The sequence below is a fragment of the Zea mays genome, chromosome 3 (assembly GCF_902167145.1).
Source record: "Zea mays cultivar B73 chromosome 3, Zm-B73-REFERENCE-NAM-5.0, whole genome shotgun sequence".
Lineage (NCBI taxonomy): Eukaryota > Viridiplantae > Streptophyta > Magnoliopsida > Poales > Poaceae > Zea > Zea mays.
Genome location: NC_050098.1, coordinates 125,638,945 through 125,653,647, shown reverse-complemented (window position 1 = coordinate 125,653,647; position 14,703 = coordinate 125,638,945). Strand labels below are relative to the sequence as shown.

At 42.8% G+C, this 14,703-nt stretch overlaps 1 long non-coding RNA gene across 1 annotated transcript; it reads right to left on the bottom strand.

The window, feature by feature from the left end:
- Positions 1 to 8,932: 8,932 nt before the first annotated feature.
- LOC109945275 (uncharacterized) lies at positions 8,933 to 12,587 on the bottom strand. Its single transcript, XR_002268401.2, has 2 exons — positions 9,992 to 12,587; positions 8,933 to 9,905 (listed from the first exon to the last, which is right to left on the bottom strand). It is a non-coding gene; the product is annotated as an uncharacterized lncRNA (long non-coding RNA).
- Between the last annotated feature and the right edge of the window lie 2,116 nt (positions 12,588 to 14,703).

Below are 14,703 nucleotides of genomic sequence, written 5' to 3'. Positions count from 1 at the left end.
CAAGAAGATAAGAAGCGATAACGGGACGGAGTTCAAGAACTCACAAATCGAAGGCTTTCTTGAGGAGGAGGGCATCAAGCATGAGTTCTTTTCTCCCTACACGCCACAACAAAATGGTGTAGTGGAGAGGAAGAATAGAACTCTATTGGACATGGCAAGGACCATGCTTGATGAGTACAAGACCTCGGATCGGTTTTGGGCCGAGGCTGTCAACACCGCCTGCTACGCCATCAACTGGTTGTATCTACACCGAATCCTCAAGAAGACATCATACGAACTCCTAATCGGTAAAAAGCCCAATGTTTCATATTTTAGAGTCTTTGGTAGCAAATGCTTTATTCTTGTTAAAAGAGGTAGAAAATCTAAATTTGCTCCTAAGGCTGTAGAAGGCTTTTTACTAGGATATGATTCAAACACAAGGGCATATAGAGTCTTTAACAAGTCCTCTGGACTAGTTGAAGTTTCTTGTGACATTGTGTTTGATGAGACTAACGGCTCTCAAGTAGAGCAAGTTGATCTTGATGAGCTAGATGATGAATAGGCTCCGTGCGTCGCACTAAGGAACATGTCCATTGGGGATGTGTGTCCTAAGGAATCTGAAGAGCCTCCACAAGCACAAGATCAACCATCTTCCTCCATGCAAGCATCTCCACCAACTCAAGATGAGGATGAGGCTCAAGATGATGAAGGAGAAAATCAAGAAGATGAGCCACCTCAAGAGGAGAGCAATGACCAAGGGGGAGATGCCCGTGATCAAGATGAGGAAGATGAACAAGTTCCAAGACCGCCACACCCAAGAGTCCACCAAGCAATCCAACGAGATCACCCCGTGAACACCATCCTCGGCGATATTCAAAAGGGGGTAACTACTCGATCTCGTGTTGCTCATTTTTGTGAACATTACTCTTTTGTTTCCTCTATTGAGCCACACAAGGTAGAGGAAGCACTTCTAGATTCGGATTGGGTGGTGGCGATGCAAGAGGAGCTCAACAATTTCACAAGGAATGAGGTATGGCATTTAGTTCCACATCCTAACCAAAATGTTGTAGGAACCAAGTGGGTTTTCCGCAACAAGCAAGATGAGCATGGTGTGGTGACAAGGAACAAAGCCCGACTTGTGGCCAAGGGATACTCACAAGTCGAAGGTTTAGATTTTGGTGAAACCTATGCACCCGTAGCTAGGCTTGAGTCAATTTGCATTTTACTTGCCTATGCTACTTACCATGGCTTCAAGCTTTACCAAATGGACGTGAAAAGTACCTTCCTCAACGGACCAATCAAGGAAGAGGTCTATGTTGAGCAACCTCCCGGCTTTGAAGATAGTGAGTATCCTAATCATGTATATAAACTCTCTAAGGCTCTTTATGGGCTCAAGCAAGCCCCAAGAGCATGGTATGAATGCCTAAGAGATTTCCTTATCACTAATGGCTTCAAAGTCGGAAAGGCCGATCCTACTCTCTTTACTAAAACACTTGAAAATGATTTGTTTGTATGCCAAATTTATGTTGATGATATCATATTTGGGTCTACTAACGAATCTACATGTGAAGAGTTTAGTAGGATCATGACACAAAAATTCGAGATGTTTATGATGGGGGAGTTGAAGTACTTCTTGGGATTTCAAGTGAAGCAACTCCAAGAGGGCACCTTCATTAGCCAAACAAAGTATATTCAAGACATTCTAAACAAGTTTGGGATGAAGGATGCCAAGCCCATCAAGACACCCATGGGAACCAATGGGCATCTCGACCTCGACACAGGAGGTAAATCCGTAGATCAAAAGGTATACCGGTCGATGATAGGTTCTTTACTCTACTTATGTGCATCTCGACCGGATATTATGCTTTCCGTATGCATGTGTGCAAGATTCCAAGCCGATCCTAAGGAAGCTCACCTTAGGGCCGTAAAACGAATCTTGAGATATTTAGTTTATACTCCTAAGTTTGGACTTTGGTATCCTAGGGGATCCACATTCGATTTAATTGGTTATTCGGATGTCGATTGGGCGGGGTGTAAAATTAATAGAAAGAGCACATCGGGGACTTTCCAGTTCTTGGGAAGGTCTCTGGTGTCTTGGGCTTCAAAGAAGCAAAATTCCGTGGCTCTTTCTACCGCCGAAGCCGAGTATATTGCCACAGGCCATTGTTGCACGCAATTGCTTTGGATGAGGCAAACCCTTAGGGACTACGGTTATAAATTAACCAAAGTTCCTCTTCTATGTGATAATGAGAGTGCAATCCGCATGGCGGATAATCCCGTTGAGCATAGCCGCACTAAACACATAGCCATTCGGTATCATTTTCTAAGGGATCACCAACAAAAGGGGGATATCGAGATTGCATATATTAACACCAAAGAACAATTAGTCGATATCTTTACCAAGCCATTAGATGAACAAACATTTACCAAACTTAGGCATGAGCTAAATATTCTTGATTCTAGGAATTTTTATTGATGTTTTGCACACATAGCTCATTGATATACCTTTGATCATATCTCTTTCATGTGCTATGACTAATGTGTTTTCAAGTATATTTCAAACTAAGTCATAGATTGAAAGGGAAAAGGAGTCTTCGGCGAAGACAAAGGCTTCCACTCCACTCCATCGAAATTACTCATCCTTCGCCGTCGCTCCGTGTCGCTCTCCAACTTTGGTATAATCTTCACTCATATTTTGTTCGCCAAAGGGGGAGAAAGTAGTTAAAAAGGGCTTATATTTCACTCAAGTATTTGTTTTTGGCGATTCATGCCAAAGGGGGAGAAAGTATTAGCCCAAAGCAAAAGGACCGCACCACCACCAATTTTTTCAAAAATTTGAGTTAAGAAAAGATTTTCCAATTGGTGAATTTTCAATCGATATCTTCTTTTTGATAGAATTTCAAATTGGTACAGCCTTTTCAAAACTAATATCTAAAACCCTCTTGAACACTAAGAGGAGGATTTGATTGAGGTGGAGTTTTGTTTAGTCAAAGGAAAAGCATTTGAAACAGGGGGAGAAAATTTCAAATCTCGAAAATGCTTCTCTGAATCTTATTCATTTACCTTTGACTATTTGCAAAAGGACTTTGAAAGGAATTTACAAAATAATTTGCAAAAACATGTGGTGCAAGCGTAGTCCAAAATGTTAAAAGTAAAGAAATCAATCCATGTGCATCTTATGTGAATTTATTGGTTCAATTATTAGTTCAATTACACTTACATTCTGCAAACTAGTTCAATTATGCACTTCTATACTTGCTTTGGTTTGTGTTGGCATCAATCACCAAAAAGGAGGAGATTGAAAGGGAAATAGGCTTACACCTTTTCCTAAATGTATTTTGGTGGTTGAATTGCCCAACACAAATAATTGGACTAACTAGTTTGCTCTAGATTATGAGTTCTACAGGTGCCAAAGGTTCACAACAAACCAATAAAAAGACCGAGAAAGGATTCAAATATTGAGAGCTAAAGTCAGCCGAAGTGTGCCCTGGTCTGGCGCACCGGACTGTCCGGTGTGCCACCGGACAGTGTCCGGTGCACCAGGGACTCCAACTCCGAACTTCTCACCTTCGGGAATTCTAGAGGCCGCTCCGCTATAATTCACCGGACTGTCCGATGGAGCACCGGACAGTGTCCGGTGGCGCACCGGACTGTCCGGTGTGCCAGCAGAGCAACGGCTACTTCGCGCCAACGGTCGTCGGCAGAAGGCATTAAATGCGCTACAGTGCGCGCCAGAGTCAGAGCAGAGCCAGACGGCGCACCGGACAGTCTACAGGACCTGTCCGATGCACCACTGGACTGTCCGGTGGCCTAGAAGACAGAAGCTCCAACGGTCAGAATCCAACGGCTGGGTGACGTGGCAGGCGCACCGGACTGTCCGGTGGCGCACCGGACTGTCCGGTGCGCCATGCGACAGCAGCCTTCACCAAATGGCTAGTTTAGTGGTTGGGGCTATAAATACCCCAACCGCCCACCATTCATTGCATCCAAGTCTTCCAACTTCACACACCTTACAAGAGCTATAGCATTCAATACAAGACACACCAAAGAGATCAAATCCTCTCCCAAGTCCTTAGTTCATTCCAAATCAAATAGTGACTTGTGAGAGAGTGACTTGTGTTCATTTGAGCTATTGCGCTTGGATTGCTTCTTTTTCTCATTCTTTCTTGTGATCAACTCAATTGTAACCGAGGCAAGAAACACCAATTGTGTGGTGGTCCTTGCGGGGACTTTGTGTCCCATTTTATTGAGAAGAAAAGCTCACTCGGTCTAAGTGACCGACTGAGAGAGGGAAAGGGTTGAAAGAGACCCGGTCTTTGTGACCACCTCAACGGAGAGTAGGTTTGCAAGAACCGAACCTCGGTAAAACAAATCCTTGTGTCTCACTCTTTATTTGCTCGCGATTTGTTTTTCACCCTCTCTCTCGGACTCGTTTATATTTCTAACGCTAACCCCGGCTTGTAGTTGTGCTTAAGTTTATAAATTTCAGATTCGTCCTATTCACCCCCCCTCTAGGCGATTTTTAGTAGTGAGCTAAATGTCTTGGATTCGCGGAACTTGGATTGATCTATAGCATACATGTGTTTTATGCATTTGATCATGTTCTTTTTAGCATCACAATCTTTACTTGCTTATTTTGGTGCTCAAGTTGTACAAATCATCTCCGGACCTCACATGTCCTTGTGCAAAAGATGCATATGGTTTGGGGAGGATATGCTACAACTTGACCCTTTGAGACTGACGTGTTTGCTTGAGTACTTATGATGTAGTATCAAAGATGGATTGAAAGGGAAAAAGGTGAACTTGGACAAAGACGAGGCTTCCACTGCATTTCGATATCAATGATCTTTGCTCCAAGTCCCTATTGTGTTCTCTCATTGTCCTTGGTTTTTAGTTGAAGTTTTTGTAAGGCAATGAGGTTAAAGGCCAAATAGTTCTTCTGTTTTGGTGCTTAATGCCAAAGGGGGAGAAATTAAGGCCAAAGCAACTGGATCAGCTACCACCTATGAATTTTTCAAAATTTTAGTGTAAGTACTTGATTTTTGATCAAAAATCTTTTATTGCAAAAACTGCTCTCTTGTGGGGTAGAAATTTAATTATGGGGAAAACGGGGGAGTTTTCTGACTCTTGATCAAAACTAGTCTTGAAAGTTATTTTGATTTGCCAAAACAAAGTGTTTTTGACATAGAGATAGGAAAATGAATTTGTTTTGCGAAAACAAACCAAGTGGTGGCAAAAATGATCCAAATATGCCAAATCCTATGATAATGTCATTGGTCTTCAATTTAACATCAATTTGCACTTTTTAGCTCGCATTTGGATATGTAAGTGCATTATGAGTTGCTTTTTGATGTGTTGGCATGAATCACCAAAAAGCGGGAGATTGAAAGGAAAATGTGCTCTTGGGCCATTTCTATATTGTTTTTGCGATTAAATGTACAACACATTATGTTTAGACTAACATGATGTATCAGCAAAGGTATATGAAGCACATTGCGCTTGGAAAAGGACATAGTGCAAATCTATATGTTCCGAATAAAAAGGTAAGATCTGGACACTTAGTCAATTGTTTTGTGTGCTAATCATATTTGTCTAAGTGCCAGGGACTTCATGAAGTCAAGTCAAAAGGTGCAAATGAAACAAGAAAGAAAAAAAGGAAAAAGGTGTGTCGGACTGCATAGCACCGGACAGTCCGGTGCCACCCACAGGACAGTCTCGTGCACGGTCCGGTCAACTGACTGCTCTCGGGAATTCGAGCCTACGTCCGCTATAATTCACCGGACCGGCCGCGTGAGGACCAACGGTCGACAGGAGCACCGGACAGTCCAGTGCCCCCACTGAACGATTCGGTGCCCCATAACAGGAAATCAACCAATCAGGGATTTCATAGTCGTTGCATGTTCACTGTCCGGTGTGCACCAGACAGTTCGGCGCACCCGCGGACAGAATGCAACCATGGCCTTCCAAATGGAGCTCCAATGGCTTCTGGGCCCCTTGGGGCTCTAAAAGGGACCCCTAGGCGCATGGAGCTCCACACCAAGCACCCATTTAACATTCTACAATGTTGCGACTTCGCAAGCACGCAATTGTTTCATTGTGATATAGATTTGAGCACTTCTTTGAGCTGTGACTCCGTTGTGTTGTTTCCTGTGCTCTTTACTTGACTTGTGTGCGTGTTGTTGCTACAACTCTAATTCTTGTGTGTGTTTCTACTCCCCCTTACTCTTGTGTTCATTTGAGATCATTTGTGTAAGGCATGAGGGACTACAAATTGTGGAGATTCCTCACAACAGAATATTGTTGAGATAAAGAGAGAACTATGGTATTCAAGTTGATCTTTGGATCACTTGAAAGAGGTTGAGTGTAACCCTCGTCTATTGGGATGCCACAACGTGGAGTAGGCAAGTATATTATACTTGACCGAACCACGGGATAAAAATCGTCGTGTCGCTTGCCTCTATTTTATTGTGATTCCTCTGTCTCTCACTTTAGTTATGTAATTGCTATAAGTTCAATACTCACTTTGTGAAATCAATTAAGTGAAGAAGTCTTCTCCTCACTCTCCCTTCATTCGGACTTGGCTCTTGTTATATCTACTCCAATATTAGACTGAGTTTGTTTTGTTGAGCTATTTTTTATAAGATCACCTATTCACCCCCCTCTAGGTGCCCTCAATTGTAAGGAGTACAAAGCAATAAGATCATATTTCAGATCTTCAAGAAACATTTGCCAATTTCAGAGAAGCAGATTTAAGGCTTAATCCAGAGAAATGTGTCTTCGGAGTAAAGAAGGGCAAGTTTTGGGTTGCCTTGTGTCAACAAAAGGTATAGAAGCAAATCCAAGCTTCCAAGCAAATCCAAACTTCGAATGGAGCCACCAAAATCAAGAAAAGGGGCTCAAAGATTGGCAGGAAGGTTGGCTTCCTTGAACAGATTCATTTCGAGGTCTGCTGAACGAAGCTTGCCATTCTTCGAATTCCTGAAATTAGTAGAGGTCTTCCAATGGGGTCCTCCTCAGCATCAAGCCTTCGAAGAATTGAAAGATTATCTGATAAAGCTTACAACATTATACCCATGTTTGCTAGGGGTCCATTGTTACTCTATGTATCAGCTTCTCAAACAACTATAAGCGTTGCATTGGTCCAGGAGACAGTGACTAAGGGTACCAAAAGGTAGATGCATGTTTATTTCGTCTCCGAAGTACTAAGTCTATACAAAAGAAATTACACAGAAATGGAGAAAGTCCTTTATGCAGTCCTGATGGCCTCAAGAAAACTTCGACATTATTTTTAGTCTCAGAATATCATTGTACCTTCATCGCTACCACTCAATGACATTATAAGAAACAAAGAAGCTTCGGTCCAAATTGGTTAATGGGCAGCAGAACTCAATGAGTTCATCATCAATTTTGTGCACAGGTCCTCCATATAGTCTCAATCATTGGCAGATTTTAATGCTGATTGGACCACAGGCCCACAAGACGAAGTAGCCCAATCAGACGAAGCTGTTTGGATAGTTTTTTGCAATGGCTCATGGGGATCCTTCAAAGCCCGAGCTGCAGTTGTCATTGTGTCACCATCCAAAGTGAAGACATCATATGCTATCATGCTGCAATTCCAGAGTACAAACAATATAGCAGAGTACGAAGCTTTGTTGTTGGGACTACGGAAGTTGAAAGAGATGGGTGTACGAAGAGCAGTATTAAAATCAGATTCTCAAGTTATCATAGGTCAGGTGGATAAGTCGAGCAAGGTAAAAAATCGTAATCTAGAGAAATACCTCGATATGGTCCGAAGGATGGAATATTCTTTTGAAGGTTTTTCAGTAAAAACATATCAAGGTTGGATAACGAGCATGCTGACATGTTGGCCAAGTCTGCCGCTCAGGGGTTCCCCTTACCTCCTGAAGTGTTCTTCGAAGTATTATAGGCACCTTCAGTCGATCTAATGGAAAGGGTCATCCTAGCAGTGTCTCCTAAATATAGCGAAGATTGGAGAACAGAGATTATAACCTTCCTTCGAGGAAATCATCCAACTGATAATGAAGCATACATCAAAATGATGCAAGCAAGAACAAGACCATACAAGATCATAGAAGGGGAGTTATACAAAGGTGTTTGTTCGCCTCTGCTAAAGTGTATTTCTGGAGACGAAGGCCAAGAATTGATAAGAGAAATTCATTCTGGTTTATGTGGCTCGCATATTGGCCTTAGAGCTCTGTTGAGAGAGAAAAAAAATCGCCAAGGATTTTATTGGCCAAAGGAACGTTGTAAGTAAAATGGGAAGGTCCTTTTCTTGTCATAGCTTTGAGCATACTAGGTTCCTACAGGCTCAAAGACATGGATGGAAACTACATTCCAAGATCATGGAATGACGACGAGCTCCGAAGGTATTATACCTAGTCGTCATGCTTCGGCACCCTTTTTCCTTATGAAGGGGTAAGGTTTTTCAACATGGCCAAAGATGTAACATCGCACAAGAGTTTCTAAGAAGCTAATAAAGGTGCTCTATCCCCTAGAGATGACTACATTAGAACAAGGGCTTTATCTCCAAGGTCTATACCCCAAAGCTATAGTTTATCACCAAGTAAAGGTGAAAAGGCTCTGAAGTCATTCCTAAGGGGATGCTAAGCTAAAGTTTTATCACCAAGTAAAGGTGAAAAAGCTCCAAAGTTGTTCCTAAGGGGATGCAGAGCTAAAGTTTTATCACCAAGTAAAGGTGAAAATGCCCTGAAGTCGTTCCTAAGGGGATGCAGAGCTAAAGATTTATCACCATGTAAAGGTCAAAAAGCTCCAAAGACGTTCCAAAGGGAATGCAGAGTTATGGTCTAAAGAAAAAGATCTGAAACCGCTCCTAAGGGAATGCAAATCTATGTTTTGTTCAGGGTGGAAAGAAGGAAAGGTGTTTTTCGCCTTTGGCTCAAAATACTGATAAAAGATCAGCTTGACACGCAACAAAGCATACAAATGTAAGTAGGATAAATGATGAAGAGTCAGACATTAAATTACAAAAGAGTAGCATTTCAACTGCACACAGAGTTTGTTTTTACAATCAGAATCTATCTACACTAACAACCTAACTAGGCTTCGACCTCCTTGCTTTACTTCGTTTTCTTCAGCTTCTTGCTCTGCAGGAAAAGAAGCAAAAGGAGACATGGTGATTAATTAGAAAAAACCCATTAACAAAACTTCAGAAGTACATGTTTAAAAGATGAACATTCCTAGTATATTCTTCGGCCTCCGAAGCAACTAGCTCTCGTCCTCCCTTGTTCCACAACTCAAAGAAGAATCTTTGTACGGCCTTCGCCACATTCTTCGGAGGACACTTTATATCATCAACATTCATATCAAAGCCAGCTTCTCCAACAACTTTGGTGTGATCGCAACTAGCCTTTTCAAATACTGAAGCCATCCCCTGGGACCCAATCATTGTGCAATAGTCACTGCGAGCGGTAATTATCGAATCTACTTCTCCCAGTTCTTTCTCCATCTAGTTGAGCGCTCCGTCGGTGTCCCCACTGGTGTATGTGGTTGCTCTTGAGATGGCACTGGTTGAGGAAAAAATCTTCCTAAGAGTATCGCGGCAGCGCGAAGCAACAAAAAAGTTCTCTCAAAGCTGATTTAAACTTCCTAACAACTTTTGGTTTTCCATATACTTATCAACATTACCCTTTTCTCAGCATCGAGGTTGGCCTGAAGCTCTTTTATAAACTCATCTTATTTCTTTAACTTTGAAACATCAGCATCGTGTATCCTCCTTGCTTCATCATTTTCCTTTTCGACTTTTTCTACCTTCTCCATCAAGAGCGCCATTTTTGCATGTTTTTCCCCAAACTCTTGCGAAGTTTGGCAGCTTCAGCTTGAAGAGCGGAGAATTCTTTTTCTTCTTTTTCTTACTGCATTCTCAAGGCTTTTCTTAGCATTAGTCCCTGCATAAAAAATGTTGATGATGAATGATTTAATCAAAATGTAAAAATTCTTGAGGCTACATCAAAATAAAAAAAAATCTCTGTACCTTGATACTAGTATAGGCCAGGCTGTGGGAGAGTTTCTTCTTCTTTACTTGGCACAATTTCTCTTTGATGTCCGGAAAGCTGATGCTTCAGGTTATATTCCTAACAATCTTCAATTCATTGGGATCTGGTATGCACATCAGCATCCGGTCTTCCCCACCAAATAGTAAAACACCAGGGACGTACCCTAGAGCTTCGCCTTTCTCCCCCAGTTTCAAAACTTCCTCTTCAATCAGTCCTTCAAAGTTGGCATAAATCGAGTCAATGAGGGTCCTAAGGGAATTAAGGGGAAAACGGTAGTGGTCGAGTCATTAACTCAAGAATACGGGTGTAGTTCAGCGATGAAGTTGTGGTTGTGCTTCCCTTCCTCGGTTCTTGAGCGACTGCAGTTATTATTGGAGCCAAAGCTTTTACCGTGGCTACATCCTTTTGAACAATCTTGGCCTTCTTTTTTACCTGGCCCGAAGATGACTCTTCGGCCTCTTTCTTCGTAGCCCTCCTTTTTCCTAGCCCCAATATTGGTCGAAGGATCTTCATAGTCTAGGTATTCAAACCCTAAGGCATCCATAACCCTATTGAGTCAAAGTTTCCCTTAGCCACAGAAAGCAGATCACATGTCTTCGTGCTCCCTAGCAAGATAGTTACCAGACATCTCATTGCATTTCTCTTCAACAAATTTCAACCATCCAGCCGAAGGAGTTTTATATGTTCATTGCACTTCACTTCCTTCAGCAACTTCCACCTTGTTCGAGTTGGATATATGTTGTACGCAAGAGCTTCTTGAATAAGATCTCGGGACCCAATCTTCTTGATAACTGAAAGTTGCCTAGAGGGGGGGTGAATAGGGCGAAACTGAAATTTACAAATATAAACACAACTACAAGCCGGGTTAGCGTTAGAAATAAAATCGAGTCCGCGAGAGAGGGCGCAAAACAAATCGCAAGCGAATAAGTAAGAGAGACACGCGGATTTGTTTTACCGAGGTTCGGTTCTCGCAAACCTACTCCCCGTTGAGGAGGCCACAAAGGCCGGGTCTCTTTCAACCCTTCCCTCTCTCAAACGATCCCTCGGATCGAGTGAGCTTTCTCTTCTCAATCACTTGGAACACAAAGTTCCCACAAGGACCACCACAAGTTTGGTGTCTCTTGCCTCAATTTACAAGTGAGTTTGATCGCAATGAAAGAATCAAGAAAGAAGAAAGCAATCCAAGCGCAAGAGCTCGAAAGAACACAAGCAAATCACTCTCTCTAGTCACTATGGCGTTGTGTGGAATTTGGAGAGGATTTGATCTCTTTGGTGTGTCTAGAATTGAATGCTAGAGCTCTTGTAGTAGTTGGGAAGTGGAAAACTTGGATGCAATGAATGGTGGGGTGGTTGGGGTATTTATAGCCCCAACCACCAAAAGTGGCCGTTGGGAGCCTGTCTGCTCGATGGCGCACCGGACAGTCCGGTGCACACCGGACATGTCCGGTGCCCCTGCCACGTCATCACTGCCGTTGGATTCTGACCGTTGGAGCTTCTGTCTTGTGGGCCCGCCTGGGTGTCCGGTGCACACCGGACAGGTACTGTTTGATGTCCGGTGTGCCAGTATGGGCGCGCCTGACTTCTGCGCGCGCTGCGCGCGCAATTAATGCGCTGCAGGTAACCGTTGGCGCGGAGGTAGCCGTTGCACCGGAGTTGCACCGGACAGTCCGGTGCACACCGGACATGTCCGGTGAATTTTAGCGGACTAGCCGTTGGCGATTCCCGAAGCTGGCGAGTTCGAGTGGAAGTCCTCTGGTGCACCGGACACTGTCCGGTGGTGCAGCGGACACTGTCCGGTGTACACCGGACAGTCCGGTGCACCCAGACCAGAGGGCCTTCGGTTCCCACTTTGCTCCTTTGTTGAATCCAAAACTTGGTCTTTTTATTGGCTGAGTGTGAACCTTTTGCACCTGTATAATCTATACACTTGGGCAAACTAGTTAGTCCAATTGCTTGTGTTGGGCAATTCAACCACCAAAATTAATTAGGGACTAGGTGTAAGCCTAATTCCCTTTCAATCTCCCCCTTTTTGGTGATTGATGCCAACACAAACCAAAGCAAATATAGAAGTGCATAATTGAACTAGTTTGCATAATGTAAGTGTAAAGGTTGCTTAGAATTTGAGCCAATATAAATACTTACAAGATATGCATGGATTGTTTCTTTCTTATATAACATTTTGGACCACGTTTGCACCACATGTTTTGTTTTTGCAAAATCTTTTGTAAATCCATTTCAAAGTTCTTTTGCAAATAGTCAAAGGCAAATGAATAAGATTTTGAGAAGCATTTTCAAGATTTGAAATTTTCTCCCCCTGTTTCAAATGCTTTTCCTTTGACTAAACAAAAACTCCCCCTAAAAGAGATTCTCCTCTTAGTGTTCAAGAGGGTTTAGATATATCATTTTGAAATACTACTTTCTCCCCCTTTTGAACACAATAGGATACCAATTTGAAAATATTCAACACTTAAGTTTTTGAAATTGGTGGTGATGCGGTCCTTTTGCTTTGGGCTCTTACTTTCTCCCCCTTTGGCATGAATCGCCAAAAACGGAATCATTAGAGCCCTCGAAGTGCTATCTTCCTCTTTGGTCATAAATAAATGAGTTAAGATTATACCAAAGACGAAGTTCGGTCCCCCAAAGGCAAAGTCTTTTTCTTTGTTGCTCATGCTTTTCTCCCCCAAGAATGGAGAGTTGCTTGGAGTGACGGTTGAAGGATAAGTTACGTAGTGGAAGCCTTTGTCTTCGCCGAAGACTCCAATTCCCTTTCAAATACACCTATGACTTGGTTTGAAATAGACTTGAAAACACATTAGTCATAGCATATGAAAGAGATATGATCAAAGGTATACAAATGAGCTATGAGTGCAAGTTAACAAAAGAAATTCCTAGAATCAAGAATATTTAGCTCATGCCTAAGTTTGTTAAAAGATTGTTCATCAAGAGGCTTGGTAAAGATATCGGCTAATTGATCTTTAGTATTAATGTAAGAAATCTCGATATCTCCCTTTTGTTGGTGATCCCTCAAAAAGTGATACCGAATGGCTATGTGTTTAGTGCGGCTATGCTCGACGGGATTATCCGCCATCTTGATTGCACTCTCATTATCACATAGCAAAGGGACTTTGGTTAATTTGTAACCGTAGTCCCGCAGGGTTTTCCTCATCCAAAGCAATTGCGCGCAACAATGGCCTGCGGCAATGTACTCGGCTTCGGCGGTGAAAAGAGCGACCGAATTTTGCTTCTTTGAAGCCCAAGACACCAAGGATCTTCCCAAGAACTGGCAAGTCCCCGATGTGCTCTTCCTATTGATTTTGCACCCTGCCCAATCGGCATCCGAATAACCAATCAAATCAAATGTGGATCCCCTAGGATACCAAAGCCCAAACTTAGGAGTATAAGCCAAATATCTCAAGATTCGTTTTACGGCCGTAAGGTGAGCTTCCTTAGGGTCGGCTTGGAATCTTGCACACATGCATACGGAAAGCATAATATCCGGTCGAGATGCACAAAGATAAAGTAATGAACCTATCATCGACCGGTATACCTTTTGATCTACGGACTTACCTCCCGTGTCGAGGTCGAGATGCCCATTAGTTCCCATGGGTGTCTTGATGGGTTTGGCATCCTTCATCCCAAACTTGGTTAGAATGTCTTGAGTGTACTTCGTTTGGCTGATGAAGGTGCCCTCTTGGAGTTGTTTGACTTGGAATCCTAGAAAATACTTCAACTCCCCCATCATTGACATCTCGAATTTCTGTGTCATGATCCTACTAAACTCTTCACAAGTAGATTCGTTAGTAGACCCAAATATAATATCATCAACATAAATTTGGCATACAAACAAATCATTTTCAAGAGTTTTAGTGAATAGAGTAGGATCGGCTTTACCGACTTTGAAGCCATTAGCAATAAGGAAATCTCTAAGGCATTCATACCATGCTCTTGGGGCTTGCTTGAGCCCATAAAGCGCCTTAGAGAGCTTATAGACATGGTTAGGATACTCACTGTCTTCAAAGCCGGGAGGTTGCTCAACATAGACCTCTTCCTTGATTGGTCCATTGAGGAAGACACTTTTCACGTCCATTTGATAAAGCTTAAAGCCATGGTAAGTAGCATAGGCTAATAATATGCGAATTGACTCAAGCCTAGCTACGGGTGCATAGGTTTCACCGAAATCCAAACCTTCGACTTGGGAGTATCCCTTGGCCACAAGTCGAGCTTTGTTCCTTGTCACCACACCATGCTCATCTTGCTTGTTGCGGAAAACCCATTTGGTTCCTACAACATTTTGGTTAGGACGTGGAACTAAATGCCATACCTCATTTCTAGTGAAGTTGTTGAGCTCCTCTTGCATTGCCACCACCCAATCTGAATCTAGGAGTGCTTCCTCTACCCTGTGTGGCTCAATAGAGGAAACAAACGAGTAATGTTCACAAAAATGTGCAACACGAGATCTAGTAGTTACCCCCTTATGAATGTCGCCGAGGATGGTGTCGACGGGGTGATCTCGTTGAATTGCTCAGTGGACTCTTGGGTGTGGCGGCCTTGGTTCTTCATCCTCCTTGTCTTGATCATTTGCATCTCCCCCTTGATCTATGTCGTCATCTTGAGGTGACTCATTTGATTGATCTTCTTCTTCATCAACTTGAGCTTCATCCTCATTTTGAGTTGGTGGAGATGCTTGCGT